The 12,037-nt window shown below is 42.1% G+C and overlaps 1 protein-coding gene across 4 annotated transcripts in view; it reads left to right on the forward strand.

Moving 5' to 3' along the window:
- The window catches only part of NCOA2 (nuclear receptor coactivator 2), a 306,070-nt gene that overhangs the window by 3,624 nt on the left and 290,409 nt on the right, over positions 1–12,037 (forward strand). The window contains exon 1 of one of the 4 annotated variants that reach the window (XM_017872738.1): positions 247–670. The exons of the other annotated variants lie outside the window; for them this stretch is intronic. The gene's annotated coding sequence lies outside the window, so the exon portion shown is untranslated. Of the gene's footprint in view, positions 1–246; positions 671–12,037 lie in introns of those variants that run through there. 4 annotated transcript variants of the gene reach the window in all.

Genomic DNA, 12,037 nt, shown 5'->3' on the forward strand with positions numbered 1-12,037 from the left:
TTTCTGGGTGCGGGCGAGTGTGCAGGAGGCGCGCTGGGGCCGGGGCCGGGGCCGGGGCGGGAGGCGGACCGGGAGGTTCCGGGTTGGCTCGCCAGCGCCCCTTTTCTCGCCCCTTCTCCCCGCCCCTGAAGGGACAGGCTCTCGGGGCCCCAGGCGGGAAGCGGGAGGGGCCCTTGCGGCCGCCTTGCGACGGTCACGCCCCGGGCACGGGGACCCGGCTCTCTCGGGCCCCTGGGGGGTGCTGGGGGAGGGGGCCGGGGTCGTCGCTGCCGGCTGCGCTCCCCGCCTCCTCCCCTCGGGGAGTCCCAGAGGCGCCTTTTCGGAGACCGGGGGTGGGTCGGTCCCTGGTTAGATGGCCCCTCCCTCTCCCCCTCCCTTTAGTGGTTTCCGGGGCCTGCGGGACCGAGGGGCGGGAATCGGGGACCGGAGCCCCCTTCCGCCGGCCCGGAGCTGGACTGGGCCTCCCGCGTTCTGGGTCCGTCACTGGTAGGGGAAACTTTCCCAAACCAGAGACCGAGCCTGAACACCTTCCTTCGCCACCTCGTCCTCTAATCCCACTCCCACTCCACCACCTCCGACGCCTTCCCCTCCCACCGACCCGAATCTCGCTGCGTCTGACTGATGGGGCAGTGAGCCAATCGAAGGCGGGGAGCTGACCTGTCGGGTGTCGGTGAGCCAATCGTGCGGACCAGAGGAAGGAAGGGGGCGGGGTTTCTCCGGACCAGTTAAAGCGGAGTTGCATGCGGGGCGGGGGAGTCATGGAGACGCCGAGAGCCAGCTACTCTTGTCCATCCCCAAGTCACCCCAGCTCCTTGATCTCTGGGGTTGTGTCACTTAGAGGGGCTCCGACCCGGAGAGGCATGCCGCGGCACTCGGGGTCCTGTATGCCTTTCGTACCGAAATAGACGTTGTCTTATACACGACGAAGTCTAAAGCCACTTTAGGATGTGGCAGTAACTCCCCGAGGCCGGTTTCTAAAATGGCATATGCTGTAGTGATCATGTCCTGGACCTCAGCGTCCGGTTTACATGCTGAGGGTCACAGAATACAGAAGTTACCCTTTTGCCTCTATCTCGGTTTCACTCAGCTACGCCAGAATGGGGACAATGAAATTTGAAAGAGGACCCTGAGCATCGGAGTAGTATCACGCCAACTGATTATTGGGAGTGGAAAGCATCATTGTTCATAATGGCTTCACTGGTTCCTTGTTTAATTAGAGCGCCAATTCCCAAAGTGCACTTGAAACTTCGACGTTTGGGGATGTCATTAAAAAAAAAAGTTGTGGTTTATGGTATGCATTTTTTTTTCTTTTGCTCTTTCTTGGGTAAACAAAATGAAGTTGGGAACTAAAGCATCACTGATTGAAACATTAAGTGTGGGTATTTAAGGAGCAAAGCTAATCAAAGAATATTTGTCTACAGAAAAAAGTCTGAGTGAAATGTAGTTTGCCAGATTACTCCCACACAAAAGATTCTTAAAAATAATTTTAATTTTCTTAAACACTGCTGAATTGTACAGTGTGTGTGTACTTTGCTGGTTTATACAAGGTTTGGAGACATCTTTGGTTTTAACTGTTTCTTGAGCGTTTAGTCAAGTGACTTTCTCAACTCTTGACTTTTAGGAGCAGAGGTCTTTGATTCTCTGTAAAGATCACAGGTTGCTCTGCAGGAATAGCAGTCTTTTAAAAAGAAAACAGCTGCTACGAAGCGTGTGTGTGTGTGCGCGCGCGCGTGTGTGTGTGTGTGTGTGTGTGTGTGCGCGCCTGTTCTTTGTTGGTGAGGTTAGGCACAGTGACAGAAGTAATTCTCCCTTTCTCACCTGGAATTTGTAGAATCTTTGGGAGTTCAAAGAATGAAGTGTTAGATTAAGAATGAATTTATTCATTTTTGTCATAAGTATCCCATTAATTTAATTTTGGGAGTATGCTCTTTTAGGTTACGTGGGAAATATGTCATAGGTCAAGCTTTTATTAATCTTGGGTTACTAAGAAAGAATTGAGGGGGACTGCAGTTCTAGGGAACAGTATTTGCCAAACCTTACAACTGTGTTCTGTTGTCGTATACTATTTTCAAATTTACCATGAGAATTCCCAATTCAGGATCATTTTGGGTGCATGTAGACAAGAATTAATTGCATTTTGCTGTAGCTCTTGAGATGTTGTTTGTAATAAAGTAGTAAAAAGAGAGAAGGTAAGCCAAACACTTACTTAGACTGGCAGAGGTAAGGAGTATTAGAAACAACATTCAAAAGTGGACAACATTCAAAACTCCCCATCATTTGGCACTCTGACATATGCCCTTCTCTCTTTTGTATGCTTAAGAGCAACACATTATTTTACTTAATTCTCTGCAACAGTCCTTGAAAATGTGCTCAGATTCTTGGTGGCAGAGAGAACCAAGTCTCCTAATGTCTGGCTTGGTGGGGGGAACCTCTCAAGCATATGGAGACATCTAGAAAAAGATGTGCATCGTCAGCTGTGATTCCATTGTGTGCTCTCAGGCTGGATCTGAGCTTCCTTCCTCCTGGGAATTTCAGTCTTAAACAGAGGAGTTCTTTGACTTTTAGATGTCAGTATACTGAAGCAGGAGGGTAGAAAAGAGCTCACCAATTACAGATTTAATATGTTTGAGTAGTTAATATTTTTTGGATTTTAACCCTTCATTGGTTAAATATAATTTAGATGACTTTGGCTTAGTGTTAGAAGAGCATTTTATTGGAAATATAAAATGTAAGGCTTGGAGGGGGATTTGGGCTGTGGATAAAGGGGTAATGCTCCTTAGTTGTCTTTATTTGTAGTTGTATCTTATTAAAGCTTTCCAAGCCTCAGTAACATCAAGAATCTGTGAGCAGTCCTTCCATTACATGCCCTGTATTTAAGGATTCGGTACCATAGCTGTTTCAAATTACGTAAGGTTGAAATGTGATCCATAAGTTGATAGCTTGGATTTCTTAGGAAAAATTTTGTGTTGTATTGAGTTTAAAAGTAATTCTTTAGGCACTCTTGAGGATATTGGATAGTAAAGGAAAATAAAAAAGGGGATGGTCTCTTTAAACAATTTTTCTGAAATGCACAGCGTGCCCTCATTTGATATTTTGGCTATTATTGTGTCATAATTGAAGTTATATTTAAAAGCAAAGTTAATGCTTATTTATTGCTATGAAAAAACTGCTGTTTAAGAAATTACTAACTTTAATATTTTGTGTGTATAGTTTTGTTTGGTAATATATGTTATTACATGCTTTATTGATTTTGATTAAGAGAATAGGAAGGAGAAAATAAGTCACTGCTTTAAGGTATTGGTCTTTTATTGCCGCACATCATAAAATCGGCAACAAATCCGGATCTTTTTCCATAGTGAAAGAATAAGACTATAGTTCATACCAAAAATGAAAGCCATTTAAGGGAAAACGAAACAAAACCTTCAGTTTTTTTTTGTATCTTTCATATTTCAGGCTAATTTATTAACATCTCTCAATGTCCATTAATATATTCCTAAACAAACAAACAAAAAAAGGTTCTACAGTGTGTTGTGTTCCAAGTGATATTCGTTGTTTTTTCCTTTATTTGATTTATACTAGTAGAGTTTTATGAATTGCAAGCTGTGAAAAGAATATGTCATATTACTCTCTAAAGTCTATTACAAGTAATGTCTGGAAAAGCTATGAAATACAATTTTAATGTTGCAGACCTTCAATTCAGATATCATAAAGAAAACACATCTTTATGGATTCTAGATGCTAATTTCTAGATCGAGGTGAGAATGTGACTTTTGATGATATTTTAGAAGCTGGTGTAGTTCTCTTAGCTGTTGTAAAACTGATTATGAAAAGGAGTGGAAATCTTAAAGGTAAACTATGAAGGCAACTGAAATTAAAAGACTAGGTGGTCTGCAGGTAGATCCTAATACTGTTAACTTTTAGGGCAAAGATTTTATGTGTTTACTGTATGAAATGTTGATCAGTGACCACATTTCTGGCTCCCCAGGGCTGTGATAACATAATGCGATTGTGGAAATGTTGATTCTAGGACAATTTTCTGTTGGTTCTCTGGTTGGAAATTTTCTAGAGAAGAATTAAATGAGCAGGGAACCTATGGTGGTGTTGTACATAGCTGTTTTTGAGGCTTTGGACACAGAATCATATAGGTAGAAGTTATTCACAACTAGTTAACTGTTCTAAAGGAAAAGAAAACATCTTTACTTTAACTAGGCATCCCCTGACAGATACGTGGAGAATTGAAGTTAGCCTGTTAGTTCTGGCAGAATTTATGCTTTTTAGGCAGCCAATTACGAATTGTTTGAGTTCCCCTGGCCAACTTAAATCTACTTTGGTCTTGCTGTTGTTGTTGTTGTTATTATATTATTATTTTGAGATACGGTCTCGCTCTGTCATCCAGGCTGGAGTGCAGTGGCATGATCACAGGTCACTGTAGCCTTGACCTCTTAGGCTCAAATGATTCTCCTGAAACAGCCTCCCAAGTAGTTGGGACTACAGGTGTGTGTCTCTACGCCTAGCTAATGTTTGATATTTTTTGTAGAGATGAGTCTTGCCACGTTGCCCAGGCTGGTCTTAAACTCCTGGGCCCAGGCGATCCTCTCCCCTTGGCTTCCCAAAGTACTGGGATTAAAAGCATTAACCACCACACCTGGCTGTCATTTTGGGCTTTTTGACCTTGTCTCTGCTTTCTTGTCTGACTTAACTATTGTCTCATTCATTTGTTCATTTAGTCATTTGATGAGTACTCTGTCCTGGCCCTTTCAGTGTACTTTGATGTTATAAACCATCCATTCCAGAGCCAGTGATTAAAGGGGGAACATAGAGTGGGTGATCACTTTTTTTGGTTGGGGAGGAGGTGGGAGGGGACATATTTGCCTTCATTTCAGTTTGCTTTAGTACTAAAGATATATTCTTTTTGTGTGCATGTAATTTTAATCATATAATGTCAGCACATTTTACTGTGATTTGGATTTGGGTTGTCTTTTCCCTGAAAATAGGGTTAAAATGTTTATAATAAAAAATATTGTTAAATGTCCCCTTAACTGATTAGCCTACAACCGAATGGATTTCGTTTAATGAAGGTATGAATATTTATAATTAGTTTTGTTTTATTTCCTCTGGAATCATGTTGTATCCTCTCTGGCCTTGAGTCCTGTGTGGTGTATGGTAAGGATGGCACTCTTCAGTTGGGTGAAGATGATAGGCGTTGCCTGTGAATTGTTGCCACTTTAGGGCTACTCATTCTGGGCCTTAACCACCTAGGTTTCTAAGGGATGGAATGCTTCTAAGTGCAGCCTTGTGCAAGTATTCTGCTATAGTTGTCAGTTTTTCTAGATGTAGCTCATTCTTGCTCTTTTTCTTCCTTTTTTTGAGACAGTCTCACTCTGTTACCCAGGTTGGAGTGCAGTGGCATGATCTCAGCTCACTGCAACCTCCGCCTCCCGGGTTCAAGCGATTCTCTCACGTAAGCTTCCTGAGTAGCTGGGACTGCAGGCACATGTCACCACTTCCAGATAATTTTTGTATTTTTTGGTAGAGATGAGGTTTCTCCATGTTGGCCAGGCTGGTCCTGAACTCCTGACCTCAAATGATCCGCCTGCCTCAGCCTCACAGAGTGCTAAGATTATAGGCATGAGCCATTGAACCTGACCCATTCTTGCTCTTAACTAAAAGGTCTGTATTAGAAGAGTAACAATGATAACAGAAATGATAATAGCAGCTATCATTGAGTGCCAACAACCTGATAGAGGCTTCCTTGATGTGTGCTTCGTTCTTTAATTCTTGCCACAACCCTATAAAATAGAGGTTACCTCCATTTTCCAGAAGGACGCTGAAGCTTAAAGTGAGGTGAGTCCTGTGCCTGTGAGCAAAACTTTGGGAGGAAAAATTAACTTTGCCACTGAGTGGGGGAAATAAATCCTAAACATCGGAGGGAATGGTTGAATCTGAAAATGTCTTTCTTTTAGGAATCTGATAAAGCAAATGTTTGTGGGACATTATAAGGCTCAGTCTACTTGTTAAGTCCATAAGAAGGATGAATAGATTTGAATAGTTCCAGTCCTGCAAATTATATCAGCAGGCATCTTCCAGACTGTTGCCTTAAGGAGGGCTTATACCTGCACAGAGGTGATTGATTTGAAGATTCACGAATAGTCTCTGGCTTTTTTAGTCACCAGCTCAGTTTTTAATAATTGTTGAAATTACAGATTTGTTCTTTTAATTTTCAAGAAATAAGAATTATAATGGGTGAAGTAAAATAGTTAACATTTATTGAGTGCTTACTGAAAACCAAGTGAGGGCAAAGGTACCCCTACAGTACTCTTGTCTGTTTCTTACTGTAGCAGTGAGAGGTAGAACCCTGTTGTTGTTAGCTGTCTTACCCAGTGCTTTGTTGAAGTAACATAGATCAGTAATTCTCCATTAGTGAAAAGGAAAAGAGTAGGGAGTGTATTTTGCAAGAGCATATTCAGGTTGTCTATTGTTCTCACAATAAAAAGCTCAGAAAATAAAGCTGAAGAAAACTTGATTGTAGGGGATAGGTAGAAAATAGATTGACAGAGCACTATAGAGGAAATAGGCTTAGAAAGGATAGAATGCTAATAAAGGTAGTTGGCTTCTTACGTCCTTAAAACACTTGATTCTAGTATGTTTAACTGTTGGGTGCAGATTGTGTGATGCATGTTTTGTGGATGTTTTGTAATCATGTAGCATGGATGACTCGGTGTTGAGGTATTGTAGTCCCAAAAAGAAGGCTGATAATATATTCAGTCATCTGACTTCTGCTCTGCTATTTGTGGAATTCTTCTCTCTGCTCAATTGTTTGCACCCAGCGCGGAGAGCTTTCAGGGAACTCTTTCACCTGCACATGTAGGATCAGCATGCATTGCTTATAATGTTCCAGCTGCTGAGACTGAAGACCTGTCGTTATCAATGAGAACATAATGCATGGTATTTTCTATTATTCATTTCGTGTGTCCATATGAAATGTGACCCAAAACCTTCCAAGGCTTAACTTGGGAGAGTGTTAATTCTGGTAGTTCCTCTTGGTGCTGACTGATCTCTGCCCATTGAAGTCCCCGTCTAAATGAGGATTGTCTTTTTCTAGCAGATCATTCCTGCTTATAAAATCATTTCATGATTCAAATATGAAACGATTTCTTTGTCTTTGGTATTATAGTAGCATTTGTCAGAATATTTAATATTAACTTATCTTAAAATTTCTAATTGTACTGTTAATATGCTTAAAATGAAAAACTTTCAGTTATTGTCAAAATGTTTTTAGGAACACGGAATTTCTGTAGTAGAATTGAATGTTGGGAGTATATGAATTTCTACAAATTTAACCTAATATTATAGCATTTCTGGAAATTACAGAAGCTGGTTGTGGTAGTTATGGAGACAGGCATTGGGGCCTGCCGGTGCTTGAGGTGGTTCTGCTGTCCTGCATCTGCCATCTTGTGCCAGCAGCCCGTTGTGGATGTAGCATAGGGTGTGCCTGGCATTAAGACCAAACTCCAGTAGCTGACCACTTTCTGCGCAGTGCTTTGACATAAGGGTGAAATGATAAATAATGACTCAAACTTCTGACCACTTCACTTTGGGTATGAATCTTTGCATATCTTTCTCCTCTACCTCCTTTTATCTTTCTTCTTCCCTGACTTAATTTTTTCTTCAAGTTGAAGATTAAATATGAGTGGTAGTGAAAAGAATACAATCAAGATTATGGGGGAAGTCTGTTACTATCATTAAGGATTTCATGTATGTAGATCGTGTCTGATCATGACCTACAGTTTCCCCCTTTACCAAACAGATGTTCTCTGCCAAAAGCACTTAGTGAAGAAGCCAGCTATTTGTTAAGAAAGCAATTATGTTGCTCCTTAACCCAAGTGAAGTGAGGTATCGGCTGTTTGTTGTTGGAGTTAGTTGCTGGACAACATTGTGGTTCAGAAGACTGAGGCTGAGCTTTGTTGTAGTAGGATCGAGCATTACATTCCTTAGCTTTTATATCTGTATTTTATTTTTTCCCTGTTTAAGGATATTGTTATAAACCCTACAGTGTTAGATGTCATGAAAGGGGTGATTAAAGCCATCAAAATGGTGTAAGCTGAAAATATTAAGACGATTTAAGATTGGTGAAAACTGTTGTCAAATTGCTAAAACTTTAAGAATGCCTGCCTCTTTGGAGTTTCTCAATATATTTTCAACTTCTGTAATTCTGTTTTGAGACTTACTTTGTGTGGTGGTCTTGTTACTGTTTTAAGCAATATTAATGTTTTGATTCCTTAAGGCTTTTTTTTTTTTTTTGAGACGGAGTCTCGCTCTGTCTCTCGGGCTGGAGTGCAGTGGCCGGATCTCAGCTCACTGCAAGCTCCGCCTCCCGGGTTTACGCCATTCTCCTGCCTCAGCCTCCCGAGTAGCTGGGACTACAGGCGCCCGCCAGGTCGCCCGGCTAGTTTTTTGTATTTTTTAGTAGAGACGGGGTTTCACCGTGTTAGCCAGGATGGTCTCGATCTCCTGACCTCGTGATCCGCCCGTCTCGGCCTCCCAAAGTGCTGGGATTACAGGCTTGAGCCACTGCGCCCGGCCCCTTAAGGCTTTTCATACAAGTGTGATGTAAAATATTTATTTCATTTAAACATGTTATTTTGGCCAGGCGCGGTGACTCACGCCTGTAATCCTGGAACTTTGGGAGGCCGAGGTGGGCGGATCACCTGAGGTCAGGAGTTGGATACCAGCCTAACATGGATAAACCCCGTCTCAATGAAAAATACAAACTTAGCTGGGCATGGTGGCGGGCACCTGTAATCCCAGCTACTTGGGAGGCTGAGGCCGGAGAATTGCTTGCACCCAGGAGGCGGAGGTTGTGGTGAGCCAAGATGGCGCCATTGCTCTCCAGCCTGGGCAACAAGAGCGAAGAAACTCCGTCTCAAAAACAAAAACAAAAACGTGTTATTTTATTGTATTTGAGCACCGCTGGCCTCTTTTCTAAATAGATAGTACGTCATGAAACCTAGTGAAGGAAATGGAAACCACGTGACTATCTTTTCCTTATGCTGTGCTACTTTTTATTTTAAGCAAAGGGTTGTACAATTAATTAACGATCCTAATAGAGTGGAATATTCTAAGCTATCACATATTATACAAGAAAATGACATTATATTCGCTGTGGACTGAATATATTGACAGTGAACAACAGCAATAAAAGTCAACAAAATGCCTGCACGTTGAAGCGCATTGGAAAACAAAACTGGAGCATTATTTCCTGGTTAAAGGACACTCACGCAATCAGTAGCAGCATTCTCACGATCATTTATTGTCTCATTTCTAATACTAAGTATTTTCACTTTAAGAAAACACATTTAGCGGAGAAGAGAGCCAGGAGACAAGGGGAGCCCAGATTTTAGGCTCCAGGCAAGCAAAGGCTTGGGCAGGAAGGAACTGGGCCTGGGCACACCTGGTCTGGCCCTGCATGTGGGTTTCAGGGTGATCTGAGACTCTTGCAGGCGTTATGAACTAGGAGTCACTAGGAGAGGCCTCAACTGTTCCCTGCCTCCTCTCACTGTGTGTGGTGGGGGTGGGGAATGTTGGCGGCCAGCTGCTGACCTTTGGTGGGGAGGGAAGAAGAGTGGAAAAGAGGGGACCTGTGGTAGGTAGATAGAGGATGGGACAAGTCTCAGCAGGTGGAGGCCCTGGATGCTCACCTGCACTGCAGTTGTACGATTCAGAATATCCCACCAGGAGCTCATGTATAGAGAGAGCCTTTTGATCTGCATCCTTAATTGTGGAACAGGATGGCAATGCTGATGGCCTGTGCCCTTCAAGCACCACTAAGCCCCAAAGCTCTTCTGCCTTCATTGTCTGTGTTACCAGACTGAGCATTTGAGGGATTGTTTTCCTCTACTTAAGACAGAAGTGGGGGCACAACTCCGCCCAAGATCAGATAAAGACTAGGTAGTCCTAAGGCAAGGGAAGGCTTTCTGGGGCTTGTGGTTTTCAGAGGCTGAGTTCCCTGTCTTCACTGGGCTTGCGTACCTCTAGGGCCGTTGGAGGAGTGAGGGGAGGCAATGCCTTCCCACCGAGGGGTACAGAGAGTGTTCCCTTTCCCATCTCCTTCCTATTTCCTTTTGAGGTTCCGGTATCTCTGGGAGCTTAATCTCACATTTTCTGGGACTACCACAGGTTTTCATAGGTGTTTACTCCTTTCAAGAAAGGAATTAATTGAGTGTATAATGGAGAAAAAAATGCATATAGAAAGAAACTGGAGGCAGCCTAAGGAGAACCTTGCAGGAATATTGAGAGTTGCTGTATGAATGTATGCTGAAAATGTTTGGACCATGCAGATGGAAAGTATCAGCGCAAAGAGTAACCATGGTGTAAGTCTGCAGATTAATGAAGGTATGTATGGAATAAATCAAGAGTGGTGAGTACGTACCATTGCAGCTTAAAAGATTTTTAAGGATACTAGTAGTTTTATCAAGTATCAAACTGAGTAGTCAGTTTATGATACTTGTTACTCAAGAGGAATAGGCTACTTACTACACGAGTTTTTGTTTTTGGGCTGGGCCTGGTGGCTCACGCCTGTAATCCCAGCACTTTGGGAGGCCAAGGCGGGCGAATAATGAGGTCAGGAGATCGAGGCCATCCTGGCTAACATGGTGAAACCCCGTCTCTACTAAAATACAAAAAAAAAAAAAAAATTAGCTGGGCGTGGTGGCAGGCGCCTGTAGTCCTAGCTACTTAGGAGACTGAGGCAGGAGAATGACGTGAACCCGGGAGGCAGAGCTTGCAGTGAACCAAGATCGCACCACTGCACTCCAGCCTGGGTGACAGTGGGAGACTCCATCTCAAAAAAAAAAAAAAAAAGTTTTTTTTTTTGTAAGGTTTACATAAATATGTGGATGATTATTTTATAACATTGTTAGTAAAATAAATTAGATCTTTCGATAGACATTCTGTGAAGTTTAATGTCAGGAGAAAAACTATGAACTAAAATTCTTCAACTAATCTGGTATTAATTACAGTTTGTATGTTGTGCCTGTATATATGCCTAAAATGGTGTGTATTGTCTGAATGACTTAGCAAATTGTTTCCTTGCTAGCTTGCTAACAGGGGGAGACAGTGAGGACGGAGACACACACACAGACATACACACACACTATTCATTTTCCCATCCACCCAAATAGTGTATAGAAAACAGCATGAAGGCTTTCATTTTAAAACTGTGTTTTGGACTGATATTTAACAGGACCTCCTTTTCTGCTTTGAGTCATTAATAGATTGATCTTCCCCCAGATATTCCTTTTCTCATAATGTAATTCCCCATGCATTATAGAATAATATCCTCAGACACTTAATGGAGGGGTCTGTCACGAACCCAGTTTTCCCCATTTCTGCCCTTTACATGAACCTTTGTACCTGGCCTTCTGTGAACATGTGTTGACCATGCATGCTCATGATCTTTGATTTGGCCAGAGAAAATGATGAGTTATTCTAAAATTTAGGAAGCATCCTTCTGTCATAAAACCCAATTATTTGGGGAGTTTGTATTACTGATCTTAGTTAATAACGCAATCCAAACAAAAAGAGAGGGAGTCCAAAAGTATTCAAAGGTTATTAGTAAGTTGTTTAATAGATCAGTTACAGATTTTATTAAAAACATTCTATGACTTTTACACTGTTGGTGGGACTGTAAACTAGTTCAACAATTGTGGAAGACAGTGTGGTGATTCCTCAAGGATCTAGAACTAGAAATACCATTTGACTCAGCCATCCCTTTACTGGGCATATACCCAAAGGATTATAAATCATGCTGCTATAAAGACACATGCACACATATGTTTATTGCGGCACTATTGACAATAGCAAAGACTTGGAACCAACCCAAATGTCCATCAATAATAGACTGGATTAAGAAAATGTGGCACATATACACCATGGAAAGCTATGCAGCCATAAAAAAGGATGAGTTCATGTCCTTTATAGGGACATGAAGCTGGAAACCATCATTCTGAGCAAACTATCACAAGGACAGAAAACCAAA

Source organism: Rhinopithecus bieti, unplaced genomic scaffold (genome assembly GCF_001698545.2).
Source record: "Rhinopithecus bieti isolate Rb0 unplaced genomic scaffold, ASM169854v2 scaffold_6536, whole genome shotgun sequence".
Lineage (NCBI taxonomy): Eukaryota > Metazoa > Chordata > Mammalia > Primates > Cercopithecidae > Rhinopithecus > Rhinopithecus bieti.